The sequence below is a fragment of the Acromyrmex echinatior genome, chromosome 10 (assembly GCF_024713525.1).
Source record: "Acromyrmex echinatior isolate Ae372 chromosome 10, ASM2471352v2, whole genome shotgun sequence".
Taxonomy (NCBI): Eukaryota; Metazoa; Arthropoda; class Insecta; order Hymenoptera; family Formicidae; genus Acromyrmex; species Acromyrmex echinatior.
This window is the reverse complement of record NC_141861.1, coordinates 5,160,992-5,177,090: the sequence shown is the minus strand read 5'-3', so window position 1 is coordinate 5,177,090 and position 16,099 is coordinate 5,160,992. Positions and strand designations below refer to the sequence as shown.

The following is a 16,099-nucleotide window of genomic DNA, read 5'->3' as shown; positions in this document are numbered from 1 at the left end:
AAACTATTTTTATATCTTTTATTTTAAACAAGTTTTTCGTACCTGTTCTTTTTACAGATTCCTACGATTTTAAATAAGTTTCTGGAACTTATTTTATATTTTTTATTTTAAATAATTCGTATGTTATTTTATCGAGCCATGATCGGCGTAAGTTTAAGAAAGAATTTCCGAAACACGGATAATTTGCAGTAGTAGTAGTGTCTTAAATTAATTTATTACTAGTATGAATAACTGAAAAATTAAATAATGATTAACAAGACGTTTAGTACTTTTAGCCAAAGCTGTATTTAGCACAAATTGTTTCACGATATTGAGAAAATTTGCATGTATCTTTATAGAAAAAACATATATAGAATATTTTATCAATCTTTATTGAAGTATGAATCATTAAAAAGAATTATGAAAATTGAAACAATGTTGGAATATCAAAAATATCTAATAATTAGTAATTCGTTTAAAAGAATTATGCAAGTAATATAGAATTGTGCCCGAGATGCCACAAAGCAAAACGCGAAATGTACGGTGATATCCGTTTGTCAAAATCATAAAAAATACTTGAATAATTGTACTAACCGTTCAATATTTTTCAAACGCGATAGTTGGGTGTAATCTAAACAACATCTGGCGAAAAGCTCGGGGGGGGAGGGGATCACTGGCGACGAAAAGCGGCGGGACGCGGAGCGAAGGCGTAGGGGGGCAAGGTGCGGTGGTCGGCTACGTCATCACGTTGGCATTTGTTCGACGACTTCGCAGCAAGACGGACGTGTGGCGTGAGGCGCTCGCGCATTAATCTACGAAAATTAGAGATTCACGAACGCGAACTGATAATTAATTACATCAGGATGCTCAAATAGTAATATTGCTCAAAACTAAGGTGTGTACTCAGAGTTATCTCAATCTTTCAGAGTTAACTCAATCTTTATTACTCTCTTTGACGATTTACGTTCAAATAAAGATTAATAATAAGATTAATAATATACATTCTTTAAGTAAAGATAAACGCAAACATTTTTTAAATTATGAAACAATTTGGACTAAATATAATAATGGATATAAATAGAAATATCATATATTACACATTTACAGATATATTAATTAGATATTTAAGGGCGGTATTCATAGTCCGTTCTTATTTCAAGACTGTCTTAAGTAATATCTTAAGACGTTAATACGGATCTCTGATTCATGACTTCTTAAAATTATACTTAAGACGGTCTTAAATATAAGCCCTGACTATGAATACCGGCCTAAAATATAGATGAGTTGTGTGTGTAACGAAATAAAACGTAAATCGTACAATAAAGCATCGTGTAATATTTATCGAAGAATATTAAAACGTAATGAACAGATTATTTTACTGATTTTGTAATAGGCGTTAACGTTAGTATTTCGACAGACGGTTGGCGCGTGACCTTCGGTTGGGGATGGTACGAGGTGGCACGGAACGGCGCGTCATGTTTACGCCTAGTTATCGCGCAGTTATTATTCCCTTACCGAAGCTCGTACAAACAACGTAGCCGTGTCGCGGCTTTTTTTCACATTATTTTTTGAAATCTTTTTCGCGAAGAATGTCTAATACAATACGAAACGTTGTATTATACTTTATGAATAATTATTCATACTGGTAATCGTATATATATTATGTGAATATTCATAAAATACAACATTTCGTATTATACCTAGCACTTTTTGCGATTAATATATGTTTCAAAAAGAAATGTGAAAAGAAGCAGTATGCGATACGGCTACTTGTTTGTACGAACGGTATCACACGAGTCATAGAAAAATAATGTTGATATGAATACTCTCATGCAAAAAAGTCGCAATTCCTGCTTTCAATACAATTAATACAGTTTAATAATTTAATTAATTTTTGTTTTTGTGCATCTTTCGTTACGATCCGTTAAAAAATTAACTGTAACTTTGGAACAATTAATAAAAGAAACATTTCTTCCTTTTATTAATCTCTAGTCTATTTTATAGATTCTAATCATATCTTACAGACATTATCTATGAATAAATAAAAGATTCAGCCCTTTTATTTGCTTTGATTTTTTCGCAATGATAATGATGAGGATTGCAGACGTGATATTCGTTTCTAAAAGTTAACCGATTGCAATAATATAGCATAGTAATATAGATATTTATTACATTTTTCAGATTATTTTCCCTCTCATGGGTGCACCTTGACGTGATGAGAGGGCTCAGTACCCAGAGGATATTTTACACGAAAAAAATGATTTTTCTCAAATATCTAAAAATTTTCGGATATGTCTGAATGTATATATCTAGATAAATTTTTAGATATTGAGTAAATTCATTTTCTTCGTCTAAAAATCCAACGGGGAAGCTAACGTCGTCGATTTACTTGAAAATGAACGAACCGCAGCCGGTTCGTCGCGTCGCGCGTTTCGCGAGTGCCGTTCTAGTTATTGGACTCAAGTTATAGTCCGCGCGCGATTACAGTGCATTCGCGAGTGTTTTACGCGAGTGTCCTGTGCATATTCTGAGAGGAGGTGGAGGGCTGGGAGAGACATCGGGCACTGATGGAGCAACCTGGCGGTAAATATTATTTTTTATTTGTGTAATATTAACTTTTTTTCGCTAGTTTTTAAATCATTTTATTTGACAATAATTTAAAAATGATTATTTTTAAATCATTGTTAAATAAAATGATTTAAATAATTCTATATTCTATAAAATAATTATATAAAGTAATTCTATATAAAATAATTATACGTTTTCTCTAAAGTAATTATATATTCTCTAAAATGATTGTTGTATATATATTTTTTAAAGAAGATCTTAGCGAAAATAAATTTGTATAAAATTTTTAAGTAATTTTTAAGTAATTCTCTTTTTACATAATTTAGATTTTAGATAAAAGGAGAGTTATTAAAAATTTAGAGAGATAAAGTACTATATTTTTTCTAAAATAATTATATATTCTCTAAAGAAAATTTTAGCAAAAATATATTTGTATAAAATTTAAATATTTTAAAATTTTAAACAAATTTATTTTTACTAAGATCTTTAAAGAATATATATAATTATTTTAGAATTACATATTTTAGAATTATTTTAGAATTATATATTTTATAAAAAAATGTATAATTATTTTAGATAATATATAATTATTTTATGTCTAATTAAATAATGGGTTCAAAATTCTATGCTTACAAGAATTATATTTTCAAAATTGTATGATTGTTTTTCAGCAAACTGCTTGCGTTCATATAGCAATTATTTTCTTAGTAAAAATAAATTTGTATAAAATTTTAAAGTATTATTTAAATTTTATACACATTTATTTTTACTAAGATCTTTAGAGAATATATATATAATTATTTTAGAAAAAATATATAATTATTTTATCTAAATTTTAAATAACTCTCCATTTATTTAAATTATGTAAAAGGAAAATTACTTAAAAATTACATCTGTAACGAATAAATTAAAATCCAAATTAAAACTGAGTAAAAAAATAACTAATAATCATTACTTTAAAAAATTTAAATAATACTTTAAAATTTTTATTTTAGATAATATATGATTATTTTATATCTAATTAAATAATGGGTTCAAAATTCAATGCTTACAAAAATTATATTTTCGTAATTGTATGATTATTTTTCATGAGTTATTTTTCATGAATTGTATGATTATTTTGCACACTGCATGCGTTGATATAGCAATTATTTTTTAAATTAATTATTATAAGTTATTTTTTTATTCAGTTTTAATTTGGATTTTAATTTATTTGTTACAGAAGTAATTTTTAAGTAATTCTCCTTTTACATAATTTAGATAAAAGGAGATTTACTTAAAATTTAGATAAAATAATTATATATTTTTTCTAAAATAATTATATACGGGATATCATGAATATACGGCCCCACTCGTCCCGAGCAGGTAGAGTGGACTAAATTGAGTAGAAAATCCTGTACCATTTTGTAATGCTCGCAATAATTAACGAGATATTAACGTTTAAAGATAGCCGAATACGCGCGTCCGCTCGACTTACTATTGTCAAAGGTACGGCCCACCGAGTGGGAATGGCCTAGCAGGCGCCCCGCGCCTTTTGAGCTTTGATGCTCGCGACGGTAAGTCCCGCTCCTTGCGGCCCGCGCGCTCGGTGGACCGTACTTTCGGCAATAATAGGTCAGGAGGACGTGCACATTCGGCTATTTTTAAACGTTAATATTTCGTTAATTATTGCGAGCATTACAAAATGGTAGAGGACTTTTCTATTCAGTTTAGTCCACTCTACTTGCTCGGAACGAGTGGGGCCGTATATTCATGACGCCCTGTATATATATTTAATTATAAATATGAAAAAAAAACTAACATAAACTAAAAAAAGCTTTTTTTCTATGTACGAATAAAAATTTATAATATATTTAAATAATTTTAGTAATATATATATATATATATATATATACATATAAATATTTTGTATAAACAATTTATATACAAATTAAAAAATATTTAACAGCATGACGCTAAGTTTTCCTAATTCTTTTTACTCGATCTATTAATTTAGAAAAATTAAATTTTTTTTCTCCATGATAGTTTACATTCTAAATTTATTTATATAACAAGACATTGAAAATATCATATTATTAATAATTTTTCTGATAACTATAATATAATGTAATAAATTTGTATATATATATATATATATATATATATATATATAATGTGTAATTAATTAGTAATGTGATCTCATTCGAGAAGTTTGACGGAAGTAAAACGATGCAAAGATCGTATTTCGTATACTATCACGTTATTATTCTATCTAGTAATCAGTCACTATTCTACCTTGAAACATGCACACGCAGATATCCACAGCGTTGTATCTGCGATCAGTTAGAAGCAGTTGCGATAGCGAATTCAATATTTAGCATATCCTCAACCGATGAATATTCCGGCATGTTGTAACGGAGTATATACGCGACGAGGCTTCAACCCCTCTTATTATAGCTTCAGTACCGTTTCCACCCTCCGTCATCTGCGAGATTTACTAATGCCGATCCTAGGTACCGCGTTAGATATTCCGTACATTTCAATTCTCGTAATTATCGCTTTTGAACATGCGTTGCGCAAGCCTCGACGAAGTTCCTACTTACCCACGAATTATTACGAAGCCTTTGCGTCTCATACGCTACCTTCGCATATTCCAATCCGCATATTTCGTATCGACGATTCATGCGAGAAATTATGCGTTAACGGCAATGAATTTACACATTGCAGTAACTTCCTACATTTAAGGCTGTATATACATTTCCATGTTCAACTTGATTTATCTTCACAAAACATATCTATGATCTTCTGAAAAATACAGGATTAAAATGAAACAAAAACAAGCGTTAATGTCATTGTTCGTTGAATTAAAATATATATTGATGTATGATTTTAATGTTTCTGAAACGTAGCAAAAAATCCATAAATTCTTTTTAAATTTTTAACGTTCTTGTAATTTTAATTTTTTCTTTTAGTTCTATTAAATTTATGTATTTATATTTAACCCTTCGGCAAGAATTTAACTCGCCCATCAGCAGGGTTTTTTGAGAAATACTGCAAATTTTTTATTGTTTCAGATTATATAAATATTTGAAAAATTCTGTTGTACTTATACTTTATCAACAATTTTTTAGCATCATAGAAGTTGAATACTTTTTACAGATTTAAATTTATCTACCAGAATTTTCACAATCAAAATATCCATGATGCCTTTAAAGACCTCGTTGTCGGCGCAGAGTTAATAATTATTATATTACAAGTTATTATATTATAACGTACGTAATTATCAGCAATGAGATTAATTATAACTTACTTTTCACACTTCGTCTTTGTTTAATGATTGTTTTAATCTCATTAGAATATTAATGAGATAAAAAAATGTAGACTAAAACAGCGGAAGTGATTGAAAAAGTAGTATAGAAAAGAAAAAGCAGAGATAGATTTTGTGTAGGTTTAATCAATTGATTTAACATGGTTTCATTGTTGATCGCAAATTCGACACGAGTTCGTGTGAGAAACGCTTCTCATCGTGACACGGATGAAAATCTCCCGGTCCGCTTTTGTCCGAAAGAGTAGCCTCCGACTTGGAAGCAACAAATTGCCTCGTCTAACATAACAAACAGGTTGTGGAGCCGGCGCGGCGGCATGTTGGGGTGTTACTGTCGTCACGAAACAAAAAATTATCACTTCAAGTAGCAATTCCGCGACTGCACACTGCATCATATATACGTAGAAAATATATATATATATATATATATATATATATATATATATAAACACACAGAGACACAATACACATACAATGTAATGGGACAGAGGTGTGCTTGCGTTCACCAGCGACATGTGTATTGTATTCTCGTGGACCCGACCCGATGCGCGTTGCACGTCAGCAATGGCCATTTGTCGTCGGAAGGGGCTTGGAACGGACGATTCGCTTAACATTGAGTCAACAACAGATAAAACCAGGATCGATTGACATCGTATAAATGGCCGATCGGAGTTCAATCTCGCGTAACCCCACATTAGCTTTTTGCCTCTAACGAAAGGCAACCGTCCTATCTCCTCAGGAAAGCGCGTCGCGTTCTCTCAGTCGCGAGCTCATTTATTTTTTCTCTCTTTTCGTTCTCGATCCCTCTTTGAGGGCGCTAAAAAGAAGGGTGAGGGAGTGGAATCGCTGAACACAATCACGGAGTTTTGCTGGAAAGGAAAGGCATGCCAGTGACTATGGCGATGAGTACAAGGAAAAGGAACGCCAACGAAAGTTACGATCATTACAAACAGTATACCATAAATATTCAAGACAAGAAGCGTCATCGAAAAATCGAGAGGTAGAACATTCCTGCTTCTTGAGAGGTTTCAAGAAAGCTCGGTCTTTCCCAACTGAACCCATGAATAATGAAGAAGAGCGACTTGTTTCGATAAACGCTTACTTTCTTCAGTGAAGATAATTTTTTAAGACTCAGACGGCGAGAACAAAACTCAAGAATAGGTTTTTTTTTTTTTAGAACAGACTTGCTTTGCAACTGAATGCTTGATTTTAAAGAATAAAAATGTATAACTAAAATTACTTCTGAGATGCGCAATTTAAATTGCTAAAATTTTATTCATCTAATTGCAAACAGAATAAAAATGTAACATTTGCTTGTACTAAAACATTATCTAATAACTTTTCACTTTTACAAGACAAGAAAGACACTGGAACAAACATTGAAATATTTTGAAGCAAAGATACAATGAAAAATAATGATTTACAAACAAATTTTACTCTAGTAAAAGATTTTAAAAATATTATAGACTCCGCATAGTCCTCTAGATTAATTATTACTGTTAATTTTAATGTATTATTTTATTGATATTATAAAGTCTTAAATGTTTTAAATTTTAATATTTTTCTTTATATATCGGAAGTTTTATACATATTTATATAAATTAAAATAAAATTATAACTTTATGATTTTTGTTTTCAGTTATATAATAGTTGTTAATAAGACCGACATAATAATATGGATATAACTTTATAAGCGGTTAATATATTTTATAGGGAATAAAAAACATCTACACAAAATGAGAATATTATGTTTCTGTCAAATAAACTCGTATTTCAGTAATATATTATTCATTGATATTTGAATATCTACATTTAAATATAAATTATATAATAAATATGTTATATGCGTATGTGCTAATAAATTTTCAAATTAATCTAATACAAAAATATTTTATATATATATACTTTTATTGTATTTATTGTGTTCAAACAAAGCACAATTCACAGTCAATTGAAAGCAATTCAACCCAATTTTTTAACTATATCATCAAACCTGCTATTTCTAGCCATTCTTTGTAGATATTATAGAAATAATAAAGGAGAATTGTTATATCGTAAATGAGACTCAGTCTCGAGATATCACAAAAGCTCGTAGAGAGCGCCCTTTCTTGGTAGAACCCAACTGGATGACGCGATAAAAGGAATAAAAGAGACTATAAGCTTTACCCTTATCCTTTCTTCAACAGTACACGATGCGGCAGTCTTTATTACTAAAAAAAACACATTCGTGATGACCTGCGAATGCATAGTACTTTATATGAGTTACTACTAAAACTGCTTAACTTTTTTTTTTAAATCGATGGCATAGAATGTGTGATGTAGATGAAACGAAACATATACGACGGAACAAATCGCTCGGTTCAACCACTTGCGATTTGCAGAAAAGACGACGAAGATGGCACGGAAGTGACACTCTCATCCTTGTTTTATCTCTCATACGGTTACGTAGCTATTTCCGCGCGCGCGAAGCGTTGTCTACTTCCAACTAAGAATACAACTGTACGCGCGTTTCGCATTTATGTTGAGAATGGGATAGTTTTCGCAAAAAATGACGTTCGAAATAACATCTTGGCACGAGTGTGCGAACGCTTGAAAATCGACTTACGATTGAGAATTTCACGATTTCTTCACACGTTTATATAAGAAAGTCATACTTCATAGTTAGCAGCACGGGATCTTTTCAAGAAATGGAATGGGTTTGATAACAAATAAATAATAATATATATTATTATGTACATATGTACATAATATGTATATAATAAATCCTCTATATTTTAATAACGTAATAGGGATTTAATTAGAGTAGTGTAAATTTCAATAGGAAAATATCAAAGCTAATTTTCGAATTCGAGTGAACATATTATTAAAATTAATGAATATTACTGCACATATTTTGCTCGCTTACCGCATATTATTAATTTTCACAGCTCAAGTATTCTATTAACATCTATTACTCAGTTGATTATGCTTTTAACTTTTTTATATATGTAAGTACTGTATGTATAACAGTTAGTTCATATTCCACGTAGATAAATATAACTGTTATAATAATAAATTATAAATTATAAATAAATTATTTAAACTTTGTTTGAAGAGAAATGAAAGTTTTCAATTAAGAGAAATTGATTATTTTAAACGACATTAACGAGAGTCTACAAAGCAAAGCGCAAAATGTATAACAGTTTACATTAAGTATAACAGTTTATATTAGTTTGTAGTGTAAGTAACAGAATATTCAACGTACATTCATTTTGTAGCACACTAAATATCTTATAGCGACGAAACAGTTACTAGTCCTCTAACACTCGGAGTCCTTTGCGGCATGTAGCGTGTCGTTGGGTAAACATGGTCACCGCGCTACTATTCGCACGGCAAACCTCAAGCGTTGTCGCGTTATTATTCCTCGAAACGCGATCGCGATGAGTGTCAAGAGAAAACGCAATTATTCCCTTCGAACAGTTACCGATTATCATCCCTTGTGATTAATTCCCACGGATAACAATTCGTATGCATATTCGAGGCGACGGCTACTTATCGAAGCAGATATTTCGTGCAATTTATCCGTTTGTGGTAGAAATCCGAAGCATGAGAGAATGAGAATTGTAATCTACAGTAATATCTACAGGCAGTGCTCTCTCTTTCTCTCTCTCTCTCTCTCTCTCTCTCTCTCTCTCTCTCTCTCTCTCTCTCTCTCTCTCTCTCTCTCTCTCTTTAGCGACACTCGAAATATACCTCACATTGAAGTGTATCTTCGAATATTTCTGCTTCGATTATTTCATCGATTTAAAAGCAGTTTGTCGTTCGAATTCAGGGCGTGCACAAAAGTATAAATATCATCGGTTACAATGATTCGAGTAACGATAAACTATTAATTTAGAACACAAGAAAATACATACAATTATTTTAAAATGCGCATGAATAGGATAACTGTCCCTATTAGTGTGCTTTTGTATTTCGATAAGTTATAAAGAAAACTAGCACGAATAAATAAGAAAAAATATTTTTTCTTGTTAAATTATTAATGCATACGATACCGAAGAGATAATATTTTATTTTTTGAGTATTAAAATATTTTAAACATTTTTTAAAAGATATGAGGAATTTATGTGAATCCAGTAATACGTACCGCAAGATTTTAAACTTACCCCTATTAATGTGCTCTGTATTGGAGCTGAAAACGTTGTATTATAAATGTACATTGAAATAAATATAATTGAAATAATGATTTATGTAATATTATCTTAAATAATTAGCTTAAATTTATTACACCTGTTTTAATATATATTAAAATGAGTCAAATGTGGATAGGCACACAAATTGGGCACACATTAATAGGGCCATCGCCATTTGGAAAATTCTAATAGGGACAAAAACATTTTTTATTTGTGTCAAAAACGTTATAAAGTATTAACATTTTTTAGATTGAAGAAATATTATAAGAAAAAGAAATAGTTGAAAAACCGATGTTGATTGCAAGCAGATAAAATTAAAGCTACAATATTTAATTAATAATAAGCAAGTTGGCTAAAAGGCACATTAATAGGGACAGTTATCCTATTCCGTAACGGCAACGAGATGGTTGGTGTATGTCCTTAGTACTTGTTTTGACGATGCAAAGCGCGCTGTGTTTACATAAGGTTCTCCACCCAGCAATTCGTATTTACGCCGAACCTCGAACAGTTTCACATATCATCGCATTACCCCTCGAGACGCGACCGTGACAAGTGCTAAGAGAATACGCGATCATTCCCTACGAACATTAATCAATTATAAGCTCTTTAATTAAGCGCTTGTAAATGTATTGTGGATTTATCGAAGCAGATATCTCACGCGAATTTGTAATAGGAATCTAATCAATGAAAGGATTTACAAATTATTGTTTCATTACAATATTTCGCGTGTGATAATTATTCCTTTAATAAATTTAAATTTGATATAATATATTAATATTATATCTTGTACTGCGCTTCAAATATTTTTTATTTAAAATTTAAATGTTCTCGTACATTTCGGATTAAAAACGTAAACTAATACAGAAACTTCTAAATTGTATGTATGATCCAAAGAAAAGCGACGATATATTATGACGCTTTATTAGATAATAATAATATATTCCGCGTGATTTATGTACTTGAATTTTATGTGTATGCAACTAAATTTCGATTATGTATTTTCAAGCGGCCGTCATGTTTTAATTAACCGTTAATTTGATTTCATTAATCGCATTATATCGTATGATATCAAGATGAATCTTTGTACAATCGTGCTTTTCACATTATTCTAATAAAATGCGTCGCAATCTAATAAAATTTACATTCGATTAACTTTGAGAGTATACGATAGTCGAATTCTGATAATTAGTGTCTGTGCAATTATAATTATGTTTTCGTGATCAATATTATGAGCAACGAAGAAACAGAGGAGGAGGAGGCCTGGGAGGCGGGTAATGGTGCAGCAACCACGGAATAATTAATTATTCATTAATTGTTTCTCGAAGTAATTAATCGGTTCCTCTCGCGACAATTGTACAGCACATTTCATGCCCCATTTTACATGACATGATATAATTAAATTTTTATTTGTCGTATTTTTTATCATAAAATTCATATTTAAAAAACATTTTTTTCTGAAGCTCCAAAATTGTATGTTAAATATCTAATTTTAAAAAAATCAATAAATTATTGATAAATAATAATTATTTCTTTTTTAAACTTTTTATTATTTTGGGTATTGATATACAATAATTTGAATGTATTTGCATTTTACAGATCAACGTAGTTGACAACTCCATCACTACGCATCGTGTGTTGGTGAGTTAAATTATCTATATTTTAATTTAAAAAATAATAAATTTATAAGAAACTTTTATATGTGTGTGTGTGTGTGTTGTGTGTGTGTGTGTGTGTGTGTGTGTGTGTGTGAAACGTTAGCCAAGAAAAATGTTATTATTAATAGTTTATAACTAAAGATTTGATGTATCTATATTTTTGTCGAAAAAAAGAATAGACTTCAAATTGATTTCAAAATAGGTATCTGCTTGCCCATTTCGATACGTAGTTTTGGTACAAAGGTTGAAATGTGTCAAACATGATAAAAAAAAAGTCAGATGGGAGCGATTGACGAATTTCAATTTCGGCATGTTGATTCCGTTATATAGCTGGGGAATGAAAACAGGTATGTAGCGTTACCACTGTATAGTGATAGCATCCAGAGCAACCGGACAGATGTATCGATGAGAGAGAGAAATCAAGTTCACCCTAGAAAAGCAGTTTTTTCTGTGATAATATTTTAGCGTTCCTTTCCCCTTTATACTTACTCGGCAAACTTTGCTGTCATCCCATTGCAAAGACTTTAATACTCTCAGGACGAGGTATATCACTTGGCGACTCTCGAGAATGAGCGTGCGCGAAATTGAGAACGCGTGACCGATAAAGACGTTATAAGCAAATTGAATAAAATATAGATTGAGCTTCCACATTTTCCCTACTCCATTTTTTATTTCCGTGCTCGTTTAAAATCCTAAATTCTTCTTCTCTCCCTTCATGCACTTATTATCGCTGAATTTTATTTTAAATTATAGTCACCAATGTGTAGTAAATATTCGAGAGACATACTCTTTTTATATTCAAAAATATTTTCAATTCGGAATTCCAAAATACAAATATATTCCGTTAGTTTAATATACTGTTACATAATCTTGTAAGACATTTCACATGAGAGAGAAGCTTAGCTAATTTGAAACTGTATTTAATTAATAGAATTATACAACGGTACGCGTTGCAAAATAAATGCATCGCATTATTCACATTTTTCATTTGCATGTAACATATCATTATTTTTAGAAATGAGTCATAACCTTTTAGCATGCTGGCAACGCATACTGCAATACTTTAATTAACGTCTTCTTTCTGAAGAAAGTGCTACAGTATAATAATGGCTAAAAGCATTACATAGTCTCGCTCGCAACGTGCAACGGTTCGTTGCAAAAGCCCGTCAAAAAATAGAATGACAATGTATTCCTTGCGATAATATCTAAACAAAAAATCTCATTATACTTGCATAAAAAGGCGTTATCATTATTGCGTGACCGATAATCTTTTTTACTTATGAAAATATAATAACCTACAATCCGGTATCTATCATGTTATGCGTTATATAAACGTTCATTCGATTCGGTGAGTTCTCCACTATTAACGATCACATTGAACGGACGTCTATCGATCATCGTTCTCAGCCAGAAATAGAGCAAAACGAAAAATAAAAACGTAAGCGATGGTCGTAAGTGGTCAATGTATCTTGAGCAAAGATTTATTAGAAAACAGAAATGATCAATCTCAGACATATAAAAGAAATGACTTTTGATATTATTTCATCTATTATATTTTTAATTGAAATTATATTATTACAGCTTTGTTTTTATTCCTATTATTGTACTAATAACTTTTTTTTTATTAGGTGTTGGAATTAATTCGTAGCGTTTTTTAATGAAAGAATGTTATTTATTTCACATGAGCATTAAAAAATACATTAATGAAAGTACTTCCCATCACTTGTAAAACGCTACGAATTAATTCCAACACCTAATAATAAGTTATTATCCATCTATTCCTAAAGCGAAGAAACAAGAAAAATGTTTCTTAATTTTGATCGATTCTAAAGAATTCTGAAGTTTCACAACAAGATTCATACCAATATGTCATACATATAGTCTTAATTTATCATGAATTATGCAGTGAAAATATTGACTCTTCTGGATAAGCTGATTATTGTAGTAATAATAGTAATAATAATAATAAGTAATAATAACTATTATTACAGTAATAAGTTAAATGGAAATTATTAGTATAGTATTTTAATTTAATATTTTCTGTTTCCTTAAAGAAATGGAATATTGTCCAGCGAGAGAATACCAATCAATATCCATGAAACTCTGTTCACGTATGAGGTATTCCCACGATTCGGACAACAACTTAACTTCTTTAATTTGCAGTATGCATGATTTACACGGAACATACACGCAAAATCAGAATCTGATGCAAGGGGGTCAGCTGAAGGGGGTTTTTAACGAATCGCCACGCTAATCTTACATCTCGTTCATCTAGCCATGTTGCCGTTTGAAAGTTCGCTCCCTCCTCCGTTAAATATTTCGGCAGCTGTCGAAAAAACACCGCTTTGAGAAAGTTAAAGTAGACGACGTGGAGTGAGGTCACTTTGGGGTTACAGGCAAAATGGATGGAAAAAGTTTCAAGCTGAACGTCTGATTAACGGGAAATATGTCGCGGTTGCAAATCGTTGTTAGGAACGAAAACCAATTAAATGTGGAAAGTAAACCTTAGCTACATAATTTGTCACTTTGCGAGGAATTTTCGTGCATCGGACACTTTGAATTATCATAATCTGCATAAGATTATTTTGGTTGATTATATCCGATTATATTTAACTAATTAAATAGTGAATATTTTATCACGATTAATTTATTAATATATTTTATTATATGAAGCATTTATTATATGAAGCATTAATTTATTAATATATTTTATTATATGATGTATCCAGCATAAATTATTAGGTAAATCTACATATAAAGTCTACTATTAGCAGGATTTTATATCTCCAATTCTAATGAGTATATCTTTAGGATTGTCTATAGTATAAAAATAGCTTCTATCTTTAATTAACGGATTTATCACAGATGAGGTGTATTTATAAATTACAGATTTAATCATATTATTTTTTGCATTGGAAGAACATTTAAATATACTGTGAATTTAAGATTTCTGTCAACTCGTTTAAATCATGCTCTTGAAAATATAGATACACAACATAAAATTTGGAAGTTTAATAACAATAAAATTACCATTTACTAGCAACGATTAAAAAGATTTATGCGGCTTTGAATATTTATATAAACCATTAAATGAAAAGTTAAGATAATTATAAAAAAAATAATTGAATGAAAAAATAATGTGGAATAAGTATGATGAAGAACGGAATAGCAATCAATTATAATATTATTATTTATTTAAAATAGTAAAGTACTTTTGCCACAGTTTGTAATTAATTGAAGTAATATAATTAATGTAATTAAAATTTTTTGTTATTTTGTTGAATAATAAAATGATTTCATTTATTAAAATCTTTCATATCGATCACAGTATGTCATTTTAACTGTCTTACTTTTCCATACGGATGATGAACGATGATAAGTAAAGTTTATCCTAAACTATGTCCAAAACTGAAAGTGGGTGATAGCTTCTTGGCAGCTCAATAAGAACACATTAATCATTAAATTCTATATCGCTGATAAAATTCGGTTTCAGTTAAGATAACAATTCCGAAATATTATTTTAAATAATGAATAAGTATAATAACTAATTATTTTAGATACTGAAAATCATACGTTTGATATAAAAAAATCAAGTGATATTAAATGGCATTGAAAAATAAACTGCACAATTATTATTTTATATATAATAACAATTCATATTTCTATCCACGAAAATCTAATTTACAACTTGTAAATACATACACAAGAAGAGGGCTTGAAAAAATATCTAAAAATTTAGCTAGATCCAACAATAATTTTATTGGATTGTTGAATTAATTATGGACGCATAAGCTCGTTGTTAAAATGTCAAAAATTTTTTGCAACATCATATTTGAGTTTCCTATATATAATTATTTTGATGGTTTTTTTTCAAATTATTTTCAGATCTATATCTAACTAAATTTTTAGATTCAGTAAAATCGTTCTTTCCGTATAATATTTCGTACACGTAACACTCGATGCGATAATAGTGAATCTTTGAATAATTAAACTTTGCGTCTCGACAAACTCCGTTTCGGCGCTTTCACTGCGTATGAACATCTCTTTATAATATCAAGCTTAGTCAACGAATACTCAAAGTCGGTTGTCATCAAAGAGGCTTTCGCTCGTCTGCACAACGGAAGTAAGAAAACGGAAAAGTCTTTCGGGAGCAAAAGGTAAGGCCGTGTTTACATATTCATGCGATAACGGCACGCATCGCTGCGAACATTTATACGCGCGTTTACGGCGCGGTATATTCGGCCGGGAAAAGTCGACGAATAAAATTCTGCAAAATCCCTGCGATACGCGCGTATGACCGCGTAATTAAAAGCGCGCATTGTCCAGCGTTAGGCGGAAAATTGCCAAGAAGAATATTGCTTTGTCATTGAAATATCTGTTAAGCATACGCCACCCTCCGACCTTTTTATCCTTTCTTGTGG

The 16,099-nt window shown here is 30.4% G+C and overlaps 1 protein-coding gene across 2 annotated transcripts in view; it reads left to right on the top strand.

Annotated features, from left to right (window-relative positions):
* LOC147908240 (uncharacterized) overlaps positions 1–16,099 on the top strand; it is a 539,816-nt gene that overhangs the window by 304,074 nt on the left and 219,643 nt on the right. For both annotated transcript variants that reach the window (XR_015546357.1, XR_015546358.1), the window contains exon 3: positions 11,620–11,661. The gene's annotated coding sequence lies outside the window, so the exon portion shown is untranslated. The remainder of the gene's footprint in view (positions 1–11,619; positions 11,662–16,099) is intronic.